The 22783-nt window shown below is 43.7% G+C and overlaps 1 protein-coding gene across 1 annotated transcript in view; it reads left to right on the plus strand.

Annotated features, from left to right (window-relative positions):
- SEMA6D (semaphorin 6D) overlaps positions 1-22783 on the plus strand; it is a 170225-nt gene that overhangs the window by 46494 nt on the left and 100948 nt on the right. The window lies entirely within an intron of this gene.

Raw genomic sequence — 22783 nt, forward strand, 5'->3', positions numbered from 1 at the left:
AGCCCTAAACAATGAACTGGATTAAGAAAGAGACAAGTTAAAAATAAACCAACACTGCAATAACAATTCCCCACAGACCGCATTTATGCCAGTTGGATCTGTCCTTGCATGGGCTAGATGATGACTGGTTTTATGCCACAGTATTCGACTAACTTCCACTGCTTTGGACATTTATTTATACAGTATAGCACTAGCAGGCCCGTAACCAGATTTTTTGGTGCCCTGTGCCAGAGAGAGCATTGGTATCCCCCCTCATTTTTTTAAATAGGGATTTAAGATGGTGCACCTGAAAATGGCCATGGCCTCATGGGGAAGAGATAGGGGAGGCCAGGAGATGCTGGGGTTAAAATAAGAGGCAGCTACAAGTGAGAATGATAATAAACAGGAAAATTGACAGGTCCGTACAGCGCCCCCTCCCCTGTGGTGCACTGTGCCATGGCACTGGTCGCACACCCTAGTTACAGCCCTGAGCACCAGCATATTCTGTGGAGCTGTACAAGTTTCAACAGGGTAGACCTTAGATATTTACCATTTCCATTTCCTTCATCCCGTTTCAACTTAATTTATATGCTTATTTAATTTTATACCTCTGGGGTAAAGGAGCGTGGTGGTATCATTAGAGGCGGCTGTCCATTAGCAGGCTGTAGAGAGGCTTGGGTGAAGGTTTGAAAGGCAGGCACTTTGCCAGCGATGCAGCACATGCCGTGGGCCTCCTCCTTCCAGTTGAGGGCATTGCAGCACTGGCACTTGTGGCTCATGGTACTTATGGCCAGTGGCATCACAAGAAGGGTGCGGGGGGTGCAGTCCGCACCCGGGTGTCACACGCCGAGGGGTGAGACCAAGTTGCAGACTCCCCCTCACTGACAGAAGCCGGGCGCTGCACTGTAGCATTAAGTGCAGCACTCGGCTCCTGTCACTGAGGGAGCCGGCCAGAACTGCAAACAGGGACATCCTGCACCTCCCTTCCCCCCAAGTAATAGCCATGGGAGTTCGGGACGCCGCGGGGAGGGACGCCACTGCCCATGGCTACAGTGCTGTCTGCCTCATAAGCCATCATACACCAAGCCTGAGTGACCCTTGACCTTCCAAGGAAGTAGACACCTGTTGAGATTCACGTGGCAGGTACCCTTAGAGAGGTCCTGCGTACAGCGTAGCCTCCTCATGGTGAAACATTCAGCACGGAAACTCTCATAGAGCTCGTCATTGCAGTAAACTTCGAAGACGAACCCAAACAGTTGCCCAGTCACCACCAGTTCGCATAAACCACCATAAGTAAAGGGTTGGGACATGTTAATGAGGTACTCAGCTGAGCTGGTGTAGTTGTCCCCCTCGCTGTCATGGGACATGATGAAGAACTCCTCCCAGATGTCCACCATGTGCCTCCAAATTAGCTCACACACCTCCCTAGCCATTAGCTGAGTGCCAAACATAAGATAGGAGAGGGCCTAGAACAGAAAGGCTCCGCCTCCTGTGATGGGCACAATTAACATTCAGAAACTCAATTGCCATGCTCGATATCCAAATTGCAAATCAAGTGTCATATTACAATCCAAATTAAGGTAACTTGTCATTATCCAAAATACAAATCAAGTGAATTTTCTATATATAAAAAAACCTAGTCAAAGTGCTAAGTCCTTAGCAGTGGTGACTCCAGAGGTGAGGCTGCAGCACAGGCCAATATTCAAATAAGGGAGCTACACCAACTGTCACCCCAACTGCTGCCAAACATCACTGGCAGTTGGTGTGGCTCCCCTATTTGAATATTGCACTGTGCTACAGCCCAACCTCTGAAGCCCCCACTTTTCAACCCCTTAGGAGTCGAATTTTAAAAAATCCCTTCTTAGTGGGTGCTTAGGTAATGGAAGGAATATGCTCCCCAAATGTTATGTCTCTAGGTCAAGGGGTTTGACATAGAGGAGCAGCAGCAGAAGAACATTTTACAAGGAACATCAGTCTAACTGCAGCATTCAAAATAGATCATATGGGTAGAATTCTGATTAGGGGAACACCAGTAATGAGACTGTTGCAATAATCAATGCGGGATATAAAGACAGCATGAATGTGAGTTTTTGTTGTGTCTTGTGTGAGATATGGGCATATTCTGCATTTGTTTCTTATAATAATGGAACATATGTGACAGGATTTGGATACAGATTGAATGTGAGAAGTAAAGGACATTTCTGAGTTAAGGATTACACCCAGGCAATAAGCTTGAGGGGTATGGTTTAGTGCTGTGTCAGCAGGAATAGAGATGTCAGATAGGTAACTTCTGTTGGCTGGTGGGGATATAATTAAGTCTGTTTTTCAAAGATTGATTTTGAGGTGGCGAAATGACATCCAAGATGAAATGTAAAAAGACATTCACTAGTGCAGGGTGAGATCCAGAGAGGACAGGTACATTGGGGTGTCATCCGCATAGAGATGAATCTGATATCCAAAGGAAATGACTGTATAACCAATGGCATCTTTTTTCATTATTACTTCAGTGATGAAACTAAAATAGGATTTTTATTAATACTAGTAAATGGTGGACACTTGTAGATTTTTTTCCCATTTGGTTTCCTGTTGCAATCTGTCTTTCTTATGGGCTTAGATAAGTGGGTGCTCCATAGAAATGCATTGGAAGCCCAGTCTAAGACTTTCAGTGCAGATTCAATAAAAAAGTAAGAATAGAAATAAAAAAATAAATAAATTTCTATAAAGAGAAATAGAAGAATGCTTTATATTAACAAATAAAGCGCTTTTCCTTTTTTGGACACCACTATGGTGACAGTGATTACAGAACATTAGCAATACTTGTCCAATATACAATATTTAACAGAACACGGCTACCACTGGCAGGAGCCACCACCGGCGATAACCCATAAGATATAGCAAAATACCCTTATACTACCTAATACCAGATAGGACTTTTTGTGGAGACCCCATAGTAGCTTATGCAGAGTTTTTGGGAAAAATAAAATGTGTGACTAGTGATGTTGGGGGCGTGGCCAATGCTGAGGAAGTGTGGCCTGTGTCATAGGGTGTGGCTAGCACCATGGAGGGCATAGCCAGCGCCCACCTCCAGCCACCTCAGTCTCCTTCCCCTCTTCATCAATTGCGTAATGTGAGAGTCTACAAATTAACAAATTCAAACACCCCTTGTTCACATGACCCTAATATGACAAAAAAGAAAATTACAACTTAGTGATGACGTAAAAATTTAAACCACTGTATTAAAGAGCATATGAAGCACTTAGTGATGTTCTGAAAGCACAGCCGGACTGGCCATCTGGCACTTCTGGCAAAGGTCAGGAGGGCTTATGACCTGATGGGCTGGTCAGAGCACCTGAAGGCCTGGTCAAGCTGATTCCTGTCCCCAGTTCGTCACTGTGTGAATGTAAAATCTTTCTAAATAAAAAAAGAGACCAGGGCACCTATTTACTACAATCTGCATTTCAAATGCATATTGTAGGGTGATAATGTCACCTAAATTTGCATTGTGAATTTAGGAATTATCACGAGAATGTATCAACAATCTCAGGCAGGGACAGAGCTTGTGAGAAAGAAACCGCCCTCGCCCCATTACAAGAATGTGAAATGCCATATGCTTGCTAAAGAAATATGAATGAAAGGAATTGGAGTATTTTTTCATAAAAACTACTCCAACTGCCTTTTAATACATTTCAGTGAAACTAAAATAATGTGAAAGATGTGAAAACATCCTTTTTCATATTATTTTAGTAAAAAAAAATGAAATATAGGCGCTAACCTTTTTAATCGCTATGCTAAAAAGATATTAAATCTAAACACCATAGTGAGAACTAAAAAAAGAGTCACTAATACCCTTTTTCCATCAAAAACCCAGCTCCAAACCAGGTCACTGAGCATGGAGTGGGCACGGGTCAGAGGCTCTGATTCAGAGCCGGACGCTCTGACAAAGCGCTCGCTCTGAATCAGGGCATTTTTTTTTTGTGCGGCCTCCTGGCCACTCGCATAGCTGTGGGTGACCACCCACAGCTATAGCGAGCGGCCAGGTTGATGGTCGCGATGGTCAAGACCATCGCGACCATCGGGCTTGCGACGAGACCCTTGTGGTAGGGTCTCGTGGCCGCAAGCCCCAGAGAGATTTCGGCTCTAACAGAGCCTGAAGCTCTCAGTTGGGCCGCCCCCAAACGACAGGAGTTCTCATGGGAACGCCTCCTTTTTGGACAGCCACTCCCCCGGCCCGCCCACCAAAGGGGGCGAGCTGTCACTCAACATCGACAGCTCGCCCCCTTTGTTGCGAGACCCGGAGCATCGGAGTGCCCGTCGCTATCCGGGTCTTGCGCATGTGCACGACGGAGCCGGCTCCGTCGTGCGCATGCGCACTGGCCCACCATCGACCCGGTTGCAAGCGCACAGCGCTCGCGACCGGGTCTGAATCAGGCCCAGAGCTGGGTTTTACCTCTTTTACACCAGCGGCTGAACCCGGGTTATTTCCCAGGTTCAGCCATTCACACCCGACCTGATCATCTCCAAGCGTTACTGAAGCCAGGCAATCCGCGGGTTTGAGGCATGACTCGAGTCATCGTGACCCAGGTCATGCCGTTTACACCGGACCATTACACGGGTCCTTCCTGGGTTTAACCCTGGTCGTAAGCAGGGTCATATTCACAGGTCACTTGACCTGGATTATATTTCTGGAACCCTTTACCACTGAGCCTCGTCGACCTGTGTAGACCTGGAATTAACTTGGGTTATTGAGGAAGTGGACTTAGGGGTATTAGTGCCACTTATATATATATATATGTGTGTGTGGCAATAAGTCATTCATACATATATACGTATCACGTACATAGACACAAATTTTTATATATATATATATATATATATATACACACACATACACATTAACCCCTCACTTAGCATCATTTCCTGACCTTATATCTGACTCATATACATGCAAAAAGTTTAGCACTCCCATAAATAAATACAGCCACCTGGGTGTTCTTGCAAACAATGAATACAATCCAAAAGGTAAATCCGCAAACACAGAAAAAACATCATAGCATTCTCAGGGTTTAGGAAAATGCATCATCTAATCAAACAACATGTAACTAATGTTTCTGGACTCCTCAGAGCCCTGTCATCAGGATACAGATATACATACAAATAAACAATGAAAAAGCTTACCTTATATCCCCACCAGTGCGTAGTACGTATAACTCAGCAACAAAACACTGAACTAAGAAACAGAAAGCAGAGTTCATTTTATGTTTGTGTACTTGGTTTGTCAGGGCCTCTCCAGCTATGATGGCACTACAAGTCTCAACACATCCAGCTGACAAGATGTGCTGATACTTGCACCACATCTGGCAGCACAGTCAGCACTGTAGTTACCTTTAGCACCACCAGACTGCTTACCTCTTCTTGCAGAGCTCTAGGAACAGAGCAAAGTGTCCCAATCTACATTAGACCCACAAGGGGAGGCCAAAGGACCGGGCTATCAGTGTGGCCTGAATCACCTATGCAGCAGCCTCCCTCTATGCCGCAGCCACCTGTCACATGGGGGAGCAGCACATACTACAGGTACCGCAGACTGTGCAGGCCGCGGGGAAGCGGAGTGGAGGAGGAAGGGAAGCACCCTCCTTTCCTAAATCAGACTGTGGTGAATGATCCTTTCCGGTGGCACCTCCTGTATGCAATCCATAGATGCCTAGAAGGAGGTCAAGGGGGTGATCGCAGATGCATTGCTAATGGGTGGTCAAGTGCACTTCCCCCTGCGACCTGCGGGTGGCACAGCGGGACAGTGCCAGAATAGTGGGACTGTCCTGCCAAAAGCAGGACATGTGGGGGGCTGGGTATGATATAATGACCCCTCTCTTACCTTACAGGCTGAATAGTTCTCAACACTCTGAGTACACTGGGCCTGACTATCGGGCAACTGAGTAACCATAAATTTGCTCAGAATGACCACCCCACCACACTTAAGCTGCCAGGGCCAGAGAATCCTCATCCAGGGTCACAGACGCTGGCTTTGGCATGACACAAAAACAGAGATGGCTCGTCTCAATTTTCAAAGCCGCTCCACATTTCCACTCCCAAAACGTCTGCAGCCTGACAAGCAGGCAATGGCTAACTCCACATTGCGACGAATCACAGTACATATGCACTGCGGCTCTGGCACATGCACAGAGAAAAAAAAATTGTCCATTGCGACTAAATCGGGACTGCGCCCAGATCTGAATCAGGCCTACTGTCTGCAGCTGCTCCTTCACTTCTCTTTCCCGTGCTGCTTGAGTTCCACCTCCCTCACTTTTTCAATTTCTCCTGCTTGCGGTGCAGTTCTGCACTGCAGCTGTATTCAAAGGCTGGGACTACCTGAGAGATGGGGGACTTGGACATGTAGCCCCTTTGCCCTCCCCTTAATCCAGTTCAGGTCAATGCATTAACCAGTTAACCTGAAAACAACTTGCAGATGTCTAGAGGAGACTATTGTTGCAAAGTCCACAAAATTTGCATATACATGATTTTTCCTCTTGCGCATTAAGGTGCCTTATGCTTTGTCATATTCAGAAGATCACTGTTCAAAAGAAGTGTCAGCCACCACTTGTATCTCCCAAGTAGTGATGTGTGGTCAGGTGAGGTAGGTGAGGCAGAGCTTTTCCTGTCATACTTAGGTATACTCCAGAGTTTTGACTATGAAAATTATAAGAACAATGTAAAGAAAATATAATAAATATCTTCTTTGTATTATTCTAATAATTTTTATAGTCAAAACTCTGGAGTAAAAAGTGTATGGCAGGTGAGGCACTGCCTCCCCTGTCTACCTTTTCTGCACACATTTCTGATCACAACACACCAAATTTCCAGCACTATATATACTGCAGCACCCTCGGGTTCATATATGTATCTGTAAATCTGGCTCAGATACACATGCACTATATAAAATATGTCCTTCAGTTCTATTTTTCATAATATGAATTGAGAGCACTAATGTGTTGCATAAAATGGTCATAGGTCCTAATTCAGAAGTGGAGGATATGCCGGTGTTTGTGCAGTTGTACGATGTATGTTGTACTGTGCATGCGTCTGCATTGCATTGCTCATGTGTCGCGATGGTTTACTGACGGTCAGGGGCGTTGGAACGATTTTATGTTGGGGGGCAACATAAAATCATTCTGGCACTGCTTTCGCCCACCCCTGCTTTATAGTAATAGTGCTGTGTTCTAACTTTAAAAACGTGCATTACACCTCCTCCTCTGTGCGGTGCAGGGGTTGCACAGCCTATTACTATAAAGCTGCACAGCCCTGACAGTCCGCGGCCGCCGCTCCTTTGAAATGTTTGAGGTGGAGAAAGCCGCCCTCTTGCCCCCCCCCACCCCTGTTCCATCGCCCATACTGACGGTGGTCCTAGTGAGTATTTGGGTGCAGAGTGATTGACAGTCAGCGTGCTTTGGATAGTCAAAGGCGGGCATGTCGCAAGCGTTTTGTGGGCATGTCGCAGCCAGCATCTGCGCCTTTACATACAGCTTCACTGGCCCTGGCGGCTGCTGCATTAGCATGAGTTCTCACTACCACTGCATACAAAGTCATAGCCAGGATTAGCATCCACCACTGAATCAGGCCCTGAGATGAGGAGAGTGTTAGAGATATGATGAAATGGAGGGAGATTGTGTGAGACATGATATGGGGGGAGGGTTATGGGGACATGATGATGAGAGGGGGACATGAGGATAGTGCTCTGGGTAGTACTAGACATGCCCCTTAGCACAGACTTTGGTTTAAATGTACTAAAGGTTTGTTTTGTTTTTGTTAGGGCGTTTATCCATCGGTTTTGCAATGTGCCCATTTACTAATGGCAAACCGACTTAAAACCGACCAAATGACGGACTTTTTGGCTCGCTCTCAATGTTTTTTAGTGTCAAGAATACAAACCCCATATTTACTATACCTCTGGTTTAGAACCCATCACAAAGCCAATGGAATACCAGGCCAAATAATAGACCTGCCTGTGGCACGCGAGTTTATGTGAACAAGAACCATAATTCCATGTAATTTCTTTCCCTCTCCCCAAAAGCATCACATCTCCATCCCTATATCTCACTAACTGTATGGGGCCAAATGTAATAGGTAGTCTGTTTTGGTAAATTGCGAGTTTGGTGCTAAACTCGCAATTGTTCACAACTCTCCAATGTAATAGGGTGTCTGTTCACTAAAACTCGCATTTTTTAGAGTTACTAAAACTCTCCATTCTCAAACTCGCATCTAGATGTTTTCACATTGAAAACAATCAACTCGCCCAATGTAATAGAGTGTCTGTTTCAGACTCGCAAAAAAATGATTACTAAAAGTCCCCAAATAATAGACCTGCTTCAGGCTAGCGAGTACATCCTGAGCAGGTCAGATTAACACAGAAACATGCACATATCCATGAGATATGTACATGTTTCTGTGTGGACTTATGTTAAATGTTTTAAAATAAAAAAAAAATGACGTGCACCCCCTCCCCAAAAGCATAACCAGCCCCGGGCTTTATAAAGCCTGTTCTGGTTCTAAAAATACAGGGGCCAAAATGCGTAGGGAGCCCCTGTATATTAAGAACCAGCACAGGGCTTTGTTGAGCTGGTCCTGGTTATGGAAAATCAGGGGACAAAACGAGTAGGGGTCCCCTGAAAATTCCAGAACCAGCACCGAACTCTTTCTAGCAGGGGGATAATGCCACAGCCAGGGAAAACCTTTCACCGGTTTGCCCAGCCAAAGCATTATCCCTGACTGCTAGTCAGTCCAGGCCGGGGATCCCTGGGGAGTTGAGGACCCCTCAAATGAAGGGGTCCCCCTCTCCAGGGTACCCCAGGCCTAGACTGATAGCCCGGGGCTATCCCCGGCACCCTAGGGCGGTGGGTGCCGGGTTGATAGTGTAAAGTGTAAAGTGTAAAATTAAAGTTTCCATATTGTCTTTGGTTGTAGAACCACAAGTACCAGCAAGCCTCCCCTGCATGCTGGTATTTGGAGAACCACAAATACCAGCATGCGGGACACACAGGCTGGCCGCATTCAGCTAATCAGGGAGCTGCTCCGACGGAGATGCTCCCTGATTGGCTGGCGGCCCCTTCACTGACGGGGCACACGTGTGCCCCGGTCATTTACGCGGAGCAAAGGTATGTGTACACACATACCTTTGCTCAGTCCGTATGGATCGGGTTTTTTTGCGTTTTTTTATTTTAACCCCTGGATTGCCTACTTGGAGAAGAGGACGTGATCGACGCATAGGAGAGGTGAGTATGGATTTTTTTTTTCAGGTACACCCCTATGGATTACTTCGGATACTAGGTGAGTATGTGTGAGTGTGCATGTATGTTTTATTAAAATTATACTTTCACGGTGTATGTTTGTTTATTTACGTATTTCTTTAGTTGTGGAACTACAAGTGCCAGCGGGCCCGTTATGCCCCGCATGCTGGTATTTGTGGTTCTCCAAATACCAGCATGCAGGGGAGGCTTGCTGGTACTTGTGGTTCTACAAGCAAAGACAATATGGAAACTTGAATTTTACACTTTACACTTTACACTATCAACCCGGCACCCACCGCCCTAGGGTGCCGGGGATAGCATCGGGCTATCAGTCTAGGCCTGGGGTACCCTGGAGAGGGGGACCCCTTCATTTGAGGGGTCCTCAACTCCCCAGGGATCCCCGGCCTGGACTGACTAGCAGTCAGGGATAATGCTTTGGCTGGGGAAACCGGTGAAAGGTTTTCCCTGGCTGTGGCATTATCCCCCTGCTAGAAAGAGTTCGGTGCTGGTTCTGGATTTTTCAGGGGACCCCTACTCGTTTTGTCCCCTGATTTTCCATAACCAGGACCAGCTCAACAAAGCCTTGTGCTGGTTCTTAATATACAGGGGCCCCCTACGCATATTGGCCCCTGTATTTTTAGAACCAGAACAGGCTTTATAAAGCCCGGGGCTGGTTATGCTTTTGGGGAGGGGGTGCACTTTTTTTTTTTTAACACACACAGAAGCCATCACGGATCTCAGTGATCTGTGATGGCTTCTCTAGAACTCGCACCTTTTAATGCTACTCGCATTAAAAGGTGTCAGTTTACATAGTCCTAAACTCGCCTGCACTCGCAAATGCAGTAGCCTCGAGCTGAAAAGTTTGCAGGCTATTGAATTTGCGAGTTTCAGTACAAACTCGCACTTTTTAAAAGTGCGAGAAAGTGCGAGTTTGTACTGTTACTAAAACTGACACCCTATTACATTTGGTCCTATGTCGTCTTTATTTTCCATCATTCCATTGTCATTTGATATCATTTAAATTGCTCCCATCTCTTATCATTACCAATGAACCTATATTGTCACTATAACAATCCTTGACCTTTTCCCATTATGTCATTCCACCATGCTGCAATTATCACTTCTCCCTTCTATACCATTATCTGATCTTCACAAATATTATCCCATTATCCCCTCCCAGGCCATAGCATTCCATACTGTTTTTTTAATGCCCGCCAGTGATAATAATATACAGCTTATAACCAAACTGTCCAATAAAATCAATTGAAGAGGATGGTGTGTGATACAATAGCCAAATGGTGACCATCTTTGCTTCTTTACCATGGTTCCAAGGCTCTAGTCTAACTCAGGGCCTGATACAAATGTGGACGTTTCTTCATGCGCAGCTGCAATTTCTTTCGGATTCACTGCTGTGAAAAAAGCAAACACTAGTATCAGCCATCTGCCGGTGTACTAGCGGGTGCCAGAGAACTCCTGAGACCACCACTTTCAACGTCTGTGGACAGTGGAAATCTGCCGGTGGACTCAAACACTCCACCATCGGTGCACCATTGTGATGATCATTGACACTTACAATTCCCTATTGCTGGTGAGTTGTCTCCTTCTGAACTTTCTCTAATCAGAGCCCCTGTAGCTGCGGCACTGACACGCCCATAACATGCCCATAACACACCCATGAGGCGGCCTTTTTTTGCATTCCCTTCAGGCCGTCTCCCAGTCACCACCCAGGAACGCCCATTCCTTCCTGGCATCAGCTCTATTACAAGTGACTCCATTCACAACAGCGGTCTATGCGTACTTTTCGCGCATGTACTGTAGCAAATAATTGCACAAACATCAACAATGCGTCCATCTTTGTATCAGGCCCTCAGTTTAATTTTTAGCAATTGCCATATGCACTGAACACATTTAGGCCCGTATTCAATTTGGGGCGAAAAGCCGGAATCCGCAGAAAAGTTTCGCCGATGACGTAATTTCGCCAGGTGGAAAAGTATCGCCGGATTCAATTTGAAAGAGTTTCCGCCTAGGCGGAAAGTCAATACAATGTAATAGGAGGAAAAGTTTCACCTATAAATAGCAGGCGGAAAAAAGTGCACAATTGGGGTTTTGGGGTGCAACATTGCGGGAACCCCCGTGCAGCTTTCTGCAAAAAATACTCCTGAATACTATTCTGCACCACTTATACAAAAACGCTATTTAGAAACTATTGAGCCCGTTTAAAAACACCAAATACCTTCAGCAAGCCAAATCGAGGGGTACCATAGCTAACCCCCATGTCAGAGCATCTTTTGGGGGGTGTCAGGCTGATTTCCCCAAATCTGATAGTACTTTCCGCTTGTTTAAGTTACGCCGGGTCCCGTTTTTGCATACTTTCAAATTGAATACGGGGATAAGCGGGCACGCGGACGATACTTTTCCACCTGCAAAACACGCGATGTAGGTGAAAAGTCCGGGAGGCGGAAAAGTATCGCGGGTCCACTCAAATTGAATATGGCTCTTAGTTGTTGTTTGTTTAAATTGTAATATAATTGTTAACCATGATATAACAATGATTATCTATGTTTGTTTCATATCCTATCATGTTTGGTTTCAACATTGTCTAATTTATCCATATATTATTTACTTTTGAAAAGTCGATACAAATACACATACACATATACTCCACCAAAGTTTGAATCAGAATGGAGCTAGGCTCCTAGCATTCATTACCCCCATATGTATTTTGTGGGAAGCATCTTGCAGGCAAACAGTGTGCAGGCTAAATAAAGAAAATATCTTGCATTCAGAGGAGCTCCCTGTGCCAAGTGGCGTGATCCTCCATTAAAATGTCATCACAAAGCTCTGCACCACCTGGCCCTAAACAGAGAGAGAGAGAGCTGTCTGCACGTGTGGGAACCAGGTCTGAGGATAGCCGGGATCATCTCCACCAGTGCAGACATTAAGCTATGATGGGGGAGGCATTGCATTGTGGGGAGGGGAAGGTTGGTGGGTAGATTAATAATACATACCCACTCTCTCCTTCTTCAGTGACTACTGAGTACAGAGGCTGAAGTCAGTGTGTTTGATATTAATTGCCTGCTTCTCCTGATGCAATGCAAAAGCAGTGCAGAGTGTTAAAACTAAAGAGAGCATCCTGCACTACCTCTGTCTGGTGGCACTAGGACCCTGGACTGCCGGAGGCACGACCTCGGACATTGTGTGCTGCTGCATATGTGCAACCACATAGTGCGTCTGCAGATCCTCCATGGTGAGAGGACGTGCCCCTGAGAATCTCCATTATGGAACGCGATGGTGTTACAGAGGCCAGTGACCCTGCAAGTTCTGTTGCACCACCACCATTATACCACTGTGTATAATCCTGTGTGTGCATACTCCACTGCCACCACTGTATGCATACACACAGGTGTGTGCTCTCATTAGTGTGGGCATACCACCTGTGCAGCCCCATACGTTCCTGGCTGGATCTGGTACATACATTATATGTGTATTGTGTACCTGTTGTACATACCTGCTGCATTAGCTCTGTGTTATCCTGCAAACCTGCTCTACCTGGTTAATAAACCAAAGACCTGGTTAAGTGTTTTATTTTGTCACATCACTGCCACTTATACCAACTAGAGGCAGTAGTATCACTAGGGGGGTGCGAGCAGCACCGGGTTGCCATCCAAGAGGGTGACACCAAAATATCACAGCTATCTTGGTGTCACCACCTCAGATGGTGTCACTGAGCAGTGAGCAGCAGTTATGAATGATGCACATATGCCCCGCGTCTTCCATTCCACATGTCCGGAGAAGTTGGGAGCTGCCCAAGCCACCAGAGTGACGAAGACGGGGGCATGACATGTGGTCACTCCCCAGAGAGGATAAATCAGGGGGCTTGGCCTTGCTAACACAAGGTTACGTCCCCTTTCACACGCGAGGTGTTTGGAGGTTCCGCACCACATGTTGGGACGCCTCTGAATATAGGGCCTGCCCATACAGAGAAGCATGGGATTATTTTGGGAGACCATAGGCTGTCAGGCAGCTAATGTTCCTCCCTACCTCCAGCACTAAGCATTTTTCTAATACAATGGGTCTATTTCTGAATACTGTCTGGAGCTGCAGATCCATCAGTCACTGTGTGATTTGGGTCTTGATGGTCCCATTTATTTTTCTTGTGTTCCACCATAGACTAGAACACACTTACAATGCATGCGTGTTAATAGCAGCTCTCTACAGAATGGCCTCTTACAATCCTAAACACTCAGCTATTGCTACTGGTATGATTGAGTCTTGCTACAGTTTAAATGATAGCCTCTTCCTAATAAATGTCTTATAAACTTATATCCTATCTAAACATCCCAGAGGTTAAATACAACATGAGTCAAACCATTTTCCCATCTCTATATTTAGCCCATGAAGTTGAGACTTGCAGTGTATTATTTTTAGATCTCTTTCACGTAACACAGTCTTTATCACTTCTTGTTCTTTTCTCATCCTGTTTACAGATTAAAGTTTCCAACTAAGACAAAAGTCCAACTGGGAAATATACAATTTCAGGAGACTGTTTCTACTCACTGGTTGTTGTGAGCCATTTAAAGAGGGTTAGAAAACAGCACCTACGTTACAGCATCGCCTATGGCTGTGTCACGGCGCGGACAGAGAAATGTGTATAACCCTTTGTACTGATGTGAAACATACTGTAGCAGAAAATGAAATTACATTTTTTCATTTTCCTCCACAATATCTAATTTAAAAAGCTCTGTTTGTATTTCATGGCTATGTTTATTGTCAATTTGTGATTTAATCTGTAATAAGGCAAACAGTTCCAAGTAAGACTTTATCATCTAAATCAAAGAATGGCCAAAATGTGAAGGCCAAAAATAAATGAATTGGTTTCTTACATGTGCAGGAAAGCAGAACAAGATCATGCATGCTCTGATTCCTGGCATTGAGATTTTTAGCATGCATAAATCTAACAAAAAGACAGGTGTGCGGGCTCAGCCAGCGTTGCTGTGCAATATCCAAAGTCATGCGGAAGTCAATCAACTTTAATGTACACACAAAACAAAGACATGTTTCTACTAATCTATTCTCTCTTTCCACCTTAAGCTTCTTTAAACGACTAAAAAAAATTATATTCCTATGCTTTTAAATATTTTTTCATTATATTGTGCATTGCCTGCTTTGCGTATATGTTTATATATGGAAAATGTAAACATGGTAAGTGCACAATTTTGAAGAAACATGTGGAGTCTGCTTACAATTATAGCGCTGCAAACAGGAACCTGAAGATCTAATTAGGAACATGAAGACTATAATTTGGGTATAGGAAAAAATTGTTACATTTAGAAACATTTCTTTCACCGACCTACAATATTGTGAGGACATGTATATTTTGAGTCATATCCTGTTTATACATGGATACATTTTTGTGTATGCCTTACACAACACTGAATCATTTACATCTAGCTCTTTACGTACTAAACTACATTTAGCTGCATGAGAACGGAATAAACCAAGTCCCTGTCATGTAATGGTTCTGGGATTGTTCCCGTAAACTGTGTGATATTTACATTCAGTATATACATGAGTGCTGGGCTTTCATCTATAATGCATACAGTGGCTCTAACTAGTGTGTATAAATGCTTTTCTCTGTATAATCTGCATAAAGTATTTATATTCACTGCTTTTCATTCATGCACAGTGTTGTTTTGATTGCTGCACTGGAAGCTGTAGAGAGTAGTCGAAGTGTCATACGTGATACTGAGCACTATGAAGTCACTATCATGATATGAATGTTATTTTTATTAATAATGTTTGTTTATCCACTGTCAGCATTTTCTGCAGTGATGGGTTGATGACACCATTATGTACTAACGACAGATATAAAATGAACAGGAGGATTTCTTGGGAAGTGGTGACTGTGTGCAGTGTAGATGTAGATAAATGGGTTTAAAGAAAAAGGTGCCTGCTGCCAGGTTTGGGAACATCATCATCTATTTGTGGATCAAGACTTACATAGAGTTAAGTGTGGAGACAGATGCCTGCCACATGTAAATGTATAGAGAGGAAGGATAGCATGTCTAATCATGGGTGGCTCTAGTGTCCACTGTGACCTGCTGCCATGCTTGTATACTGGTTCAAAAGCACCCTGAATGCATATAGGGGTCTATTTATCAAGCAGTGAAAAGCATGGAGAAGTGCACCAGTGGAGAAGCTGCTCATAGCAAACAATCAGCTTTGAAGTAGCATTTATCAAGTACAGTCTATAAAATAATAGGTAGGAGCTGATTGGTTGCTATGGGCAACTTCTCCACTGGTTCACTTCTCCACGCTTTTCACTGCTCAATAAATAGACCCGATAGAGTCAAGACACAGCATCACGAGGTCTAATGGCAAAATTTGTGGAGGACATGGTGAAAACAGTCCACCCATCCCTGGTCCTCTCTTGGGCCAGCCTGGAAGGGTGGACTTTACCTAATTTATCCTTGATCCTTGTTCTCTAGTCCATTACTATAACAGAGATGTGACAGCTGCAAAGGATATTATCACCCCTGTGCGTATATGACCCCGCATACCACACCGTCAAGCCTCTTGGTTTGACAACAGTGTTAGTGAACTCAAGAAAAGGGGGTGAAGACTTGAAAGACAATGGAGGAAGACTAACCTGGTAAAGGATAAGTTAACACTAATCAAACATATTAGAGAATATCAATCAACAATCACCCGTAAGAAAACAGAGTAACTTTCAAATGAGATCAAGGCAGCAAAATTCTTTGCAGATAAAGTATCCTCCATCCGGGCTGGAATCCCCACAGTGCCATCAAAGGATTGCCAAACTACAAAGCCTGCAAAGGTAAGCCACCTGTCTCCCTGGAACATAATGGATGTAAAAGACATTGCCAAAATTATCAGAATGTTGCGACCCACCTGTGATCTGGACGTTGCCTCAACCAAGTTTCTCATAGGGTGTATGGACATGATTGGCCCTGTAATTGCTAAAATAGTTCAATGCTCTTTGCAAACAGGCATTTTTCCAGAACCACTAAAGGAAGCAATTGTTAGACCACTTCTTAAAAAACATAATTTAGACCCCAACTGCATGACCAACTATAGACCAGTATCAAACCTTCCTTTTCTAGGAAAGGTCATTGACAAAGTAGTGGCAATGCAACTGGAAATCCGCCTGTCTACCCATGATATTTATGATCCATTCCAGTCAGGGTTCAGGAGAAGACATAGCACTGAAACAGCTCTGGTAATGCTTAATGATCTTCTGATTTCAAGAGACAGAGGTGATTGTTCAATCTTAATCCTTCTGGATCTCAGCAGCATTTGATACTGTGGACCACAGGATTGTAATTGAGCGCCTGAAAAATTTCTGTTGACTGGAAGGCACAGTCTTTAGCTGGTTCAAATCATTTCTGACCGGCAGTTTCTTCTGGAGTAAACTCTTCATCACCAGTGCCACTTCCATGTGGTGTCCAGCAGGATTCTATACTATCTCCCATGCTTTTTGCAGTATACATGCTACCATTGGGTGATATAATCAGATGTCATGGCCTGGTGTACCACTGCTATGCAGATGATGCACAACTGTACCTGTCCTTTGCTTCAGGTACAAAGGACCCCATAACAACCCTAAATGGGTGCCTAGCTGAGCTTCAGGAGTGGATGAGTGCCAGTTGGCTGTGACTGAACCTTGATAAAACAGAGGTTCTTATGATAAGTCACAAGTCAGGGCTACAGCATAGCCAACCAACAGGACTTATGGGGGATCAGAATTACAAAACACTGAACATGTGCAGAATCTTGGTGTTGTCCTGGATAGTGGCTTGACACTTAAACATCAGGTATCAGCCACAATCAAATCCTCATTCTTTCATCTGAGGAACATTGCCAGAATCAAGCACTTAATTCCCTGCATTAATATCATCACGTCTAGACCACTGCAACGCCCTCTAACTTGGACTCCCAGCAAAAGAATTGTACTGCTTGCAGATGGTACAAAACGCAGCTGCCAGGCTATTAGCCAACCAGCCCCGTTCCAGCCACATAACACTCTCTACGCCCTTCACTGGCTGCCTGTCAGATGGCGAATTGTTTTCAAGATTGGATTACTAACTTACAAAGCCCTACATGACCATGGCCCAAGGTACCTAAAGCAGCTTCTGATTCCTTACTGTCCCACTCGATTACTGCATTGACAAAGGGCTATTAACAGTACCTAGAATCTCCCAGAATTCGTCTGGGGGTTAAGCCTTCAGTTTTGGGGCTCCAACCTTATGGAACTCACTTCCCCGCACAGTTCGAGAGGCCTCCACCCTAGAATCCTTCAAAAAAATAGACTCAAGACTTACCTCTTCACCCAAACATTACACTAATGTCCCTTGTTTAAGCTTATTTTGTGTTTTGTACTGTAAAGGCAAATGTAAAGCACTTTGAATCCATAGGAGAAAAGCGCTATATAAATACAATTATTATTATTATTATTATTTATGAAGATTCTCATTTGGTAAATAATAATTTTCATTCAAACTTTCGCTGATAACAGACATCTCCATTATCAATTCAGTCATTCAGTAATTTATTTATTAGTGTAACAGGCTCTGTAAGCTTGACCAAACTGAATGGACAGAAATTCCAAAGGACTTGATACTGTAGCTCCATTTGTACTTGGGACAAATGGTTTATACCACCTGTCCCACCAGTCTTCATAAACTACCACCAGCTCATGTTTGGAGGATTTCTGCCTGTGAAAACTAGTAGGATAGTTACTGACCCGGGTGAGCACAGTAATTAAAGAATCCTTAAAATATGAGTTGTTGGGGGTGCATGAGGACAGGGGTTAAGAAACACTGGTTTCAGTTTTCTTGACATACACCCTATAATATGTATTTAAAAACATAAGTGTAGAACAAAATTTTGTAAATTCAATTGTTTTAAATATATACATTGTTCCAATACATATTAACATTGTTTTAGGATTATTGATGATTCTGATTCTTTGTATATGCTGAATGAGAGAGAGAGAGAGAGAGAGAGAGAGAGAGACCTGCTTTGGACATCAATATAAACACTATCTAGCTGCTGTGGGTAGGCTGCTTACTGGTTGATCCCTCCAGATAATCATAGATTATCAATGATCAATCCCTATGCTTAGGTTAATGAGTACTGCTTAATTCAATAATAAGTGATCAGCAGTGAGACTGCTGGCCACACCTGGCGCTTAATTAAATTAAAGTAAATGTTGCAGTAATTTGCAGCAAGTATTTGAGGGTTTAGTTAGAACCCTGGAGACCGCAGTCTCTATATAGTGAAACAGAAAAAGTTATACAGTGATTTGGGGCTATCCATTAGCTCTTATGCCGTGTGCAACCTCCGGCACGGTCTATTGAGACCTCCTACCTTACACAGAGGAAGGTATCCGGATCTGGACATTTATGTGGGGCCGAAATTCATTACAGTGATTTGGGGCTATCCATTAATTGGAAATACATGTGCCCATTTGGATCGAGGTAACCTATAATTTTTATTCAAACAGCAAGATACTGTGATTATTACTGGGACGCCAGTACATTATTCACCACTGCGGAGCTATATATATATTTTTTTTTTGGCTGTCTGTATGAGAACACTACTATCGCATTACATTTGCGTTCCATTACTAGTTCAAAGATACATTTATATTCACCTGTAACAACCAGCATCCAAGAAGTTAAGAACACAGATTTTCTCCACTTGAGAGTGGGAATTTGCAACTGTGAATATATTAACTGTGCTTTCATCCTTTTGGTTCAGTATAAATCCAATTGGGGTCTTGTTACAAACAGTAACATGCAATATTGCTATTAGTCCCCTTGTTAGAGATTTTTACATCATAGTGGTCATACTTGACTATCAAATGTTATATGTTATTTGTTGTTCTGTTTATTGTTTATATGTGGTATATATATTAAAATATTTTTATTTATATCAAGCCTCCTGTTTAATCAGACAGCAAACCAATTTATATTTAAATATCTAAATTGTGAATTCATATATAAAATACAGTGTTTTGTGCAGTATAACTTTTTCTGTTTTACTGTTTAATTCAAGCAAGAGTAGAAGATTTCAAAATGGTAAAACAGCACCAATGTATCAGAGCCTTTAGAACATCACAGTAAAGTTACTATACCAAAGACTGCCATAAACTAAGAAACCTATTTATACCACTTCTTCACAAAGCACTAATTTAGGGGGGTTAATTGACCACAAATGTCACAATAGTAGTGTTATTATGCAGCAACATACGCTGCAAAGCTTAGCTATAAAATAGTGGGTACATGGACATTAGGAAACTTATAAACAAGATATAACACAAATAGATAAGATGTCTGGAGAGTCTTTGTTATGAATAAAATGGTTTACAGCAAAACAAAACTTTAGCTAGGATAAATGTTTACTGTATGCTTCGCCCTCCCAACCAGAAAGAGACAGAGATGAAGTGGGGATAACCTGCAGACCTGCAGGAGATGACATTATTCAGTATTTGCTGTGGCTAGGACAATGACTAGGAAGGAATGGTCCCATCTGTTTTACGCTGGAAGTGGGTAGGCAAGAGGATAGAGAATTTGAAAATAAGAACAACAGCCTTTAGACTTTCCCAGTAATGTTGCTATACCAAGAACTGGCAAAACAAAATAAGTTATTACAAATATATGTATAATATAATCTAACTATGCTGCTGACAAGTTTAGTGTAAAGGTGCCCACACACATACCGATGTACTCACGACCAGCCGATGTGTACGATTTCACTTGAAACTCTCCCCGGCAGCTCTGCACACGATCTGCACACAATCTGGTGTCCAATCTTCAAACGATCTCTCCTGCATGCAGACTTTTCACTGTGTATTGTATCCTAGATTGTCAGATCTGCCCTACAGCACGGCAGATCTGACGCGCATTGCATCGTGAGTGGGGACTCATGATTTCCACACGATTTTGGCATATTCTACACGATCTGTCATTCCAATGCATCAGAATCGGCCAGATCGGGTAAAATATCGCTATGTGTGTGGGCACCTTAAGGTAGGAGTAACCAATTATCTGGTAGCATAAGCCAGTAGGGATGTGTAGATATCATTTACAGTCTACTAGTAGACTTTCTATGCTTCTTATGCCGCGTATCCACTACTAGACAATAAATTGAACGCTAACAATATCGTTATTGTTCAAAAGTTCATTAGATCTTCCAGTGGATAGGCCGTCAACGACCAACGATGCGCGCTCCCGCTGGTCGTTGATGAGTTCGTTCATTGCCCGTACTTTCAGGGCAACCTGACAATATTGTCAGGATCTGCAAGTACGGGAATGAGGGTGATATCACTAAACAATGTATCATTCAGTGTGGGTGCTCAATGTCGTTAAGGACATTGAGCACACCACTGCCGGCGACATACTACAAGATATCGCTCATGGAGCGAATCGTGTAGTGGATATTTGCCTTTAGTTACTATCATACTTACCTACATTTGATTTCACCCATCGGAGAGAAGACCGCTGATGGGGGTAGGGCCAGGCACTTCTATTTATGAGGCCCAACCCCCCTATAGCATAATGCAGTTTGCGAGTCTATGATGAGGTGGCGGAGCCAAGATGACAATTCTCAGCTAAACACTGTTGAATGAGGAGCACTCTGCGCTGTCTCCAGGGCTGTTCTAGGGGCTGGGGCTTCCAGTGCAAACAGTCAAAATGCGCACCCCCCCTCAAACCAGCAGAAGACAGTAAGTTTGTGCGCGCGCCAGTAAGGGGGCATGGCCCCATCGTAAGGGCCATGGTCTCACAGTAAGGGAGGTGACCTCAAATAAAAAGACTACCTTATTGACCAAATGATGTTAAAATAGCCATAGGATTAGGGACAACAAAAGACGAAAGTACATTGCTCCCCCACAGAAAAATACACATTGCTTCCCACAGAAGAAATAACATTGCTCCTCACAGAGGAAATAACATTTCTCCCCCACAGAAAAAAGCACATTGCTCCCCACAGAAAAAAGCACATTGCTCCTCACAGAGGAAATAACATTTCTCCCCCACAGAAAAAGCACATTGCTCCCCACAGAAAAAAGCACATTGCTCCTCACAGAGGAAATAACATTTCTCCCCCACAGAAAAAAGCACATTGCTCCCCACAGAAAAAAGCACACTGCTCCCCACAGAAAAAAGCACATTGCTCCCCCCACAGAGGAAATAACATTGCTCCCCCACAGAAAAAAAACACATTGCTCCCCACAGAGGAAATAACATTTCTCCCCCACAGAAAAAAGCACATTGCTCCCCACAGAAAAAAGCACACTGCTCCCCACAGAAAAAAGCACATTGCTCCCCCCACAGAGGAAATAACATTGCTCCCCCACAGAAAAAAACACATTGCTCCTCACAGAAAAAAGTACATTGCTCCTCACAGAGGAAATAACATTTCTCCCCCACAGAAAAAAGCACATTGCTCCCCACAGAAAAAAGCACATTGCTCCTCACAGAGGAAATAACATTTCTCCCCCACAGAAAAAAGCACATTGCTCCCCACAGAAAAAAGCACACTGCTCCCCACAGAAAAAAGCACATTGCTCCCCCCACAGAGGAAATAACATTGCTCCCCCACAGAAAAAAAACACATTGCTCCCCACAGAGGAAATAACATTTCTCCCCCACAGAAAAAAACACATTGCTCCCCACAGAAAAAAAATCACATTGCTCCCCACAGAAAAAAGTACATTGCTCCCCCACAGAGGAAATAACATTGCTCCCCCACAGAAAAAAACACATTGCTCCCCACAGAAAAAAGCACATTGCTCCCCACAGAAAAAAGTACATTGCTCCCCACAGAAAAAAAGCACATTGCTCCCCACAGAGGAAATAACATTTCTCCCCCACAGAAAAAGCACATTGCTCCCCACAGAAAAAACGCACAAATTGCTCCCACAGAAAAAAGCACATTGCTCCCCCACAGAGGAAATAACATTGCTCCCCCACAGAAAAAAGTACATTGGTCCCCACAGAAGACATAACATTGCTCCCACAGAAAAAAGTACACTGCTCCCCACAGAAAAAAGCACATTGCTCCCCACAGAAAAAAGTACATTGCTCCCCACAGAAAAAAGCACATTGCTCCCCACAGACAAAAAGTACATTGCTCCCCACAGAAAAAAGCACATTGCTCCCCACAGAAAAAAAGCACATTGTTCCCCACAGAGGAAATAAAATTTCTCCCCCACAGAAAAAGCACATTGCTCCTCACAGAAAAAAAGCACAAATTGCTCCCACAGAAAAAAGTACATTGCTCCCCCACAGAGGAAATAACATTGCTCCCCCACAGAAAAAAGTACATTGGTCCCCACAGAAAAAAGTACATTGCTCCCCATAGAAAAAAGCACATTGCTCCCCATAGAAAAAAGCACATTGCTCCCCCACAGAAAAAAGTACATTGCTCCCCACAGAAAAAAGTACATTGCTTTCCACAGAAAAAAGTACATTGCTTCCCACAGAAAAATGCACATTGCTTCC

The sequence above is a fragment of the Taudactylus pleione genome, unplaced genomic scaffold (assembly GCF_031769625.1).
Source record: "Taudactylus pleione unplaced genomic scaffold, aTauple2 ptg000129l, whole genome shotgun sequence".
NCBI lineage: Eukaryota > Metazoa > Chordata > Amphibia > Anura > Myobatrachidae > Taudactylus > Taudactylus pleione.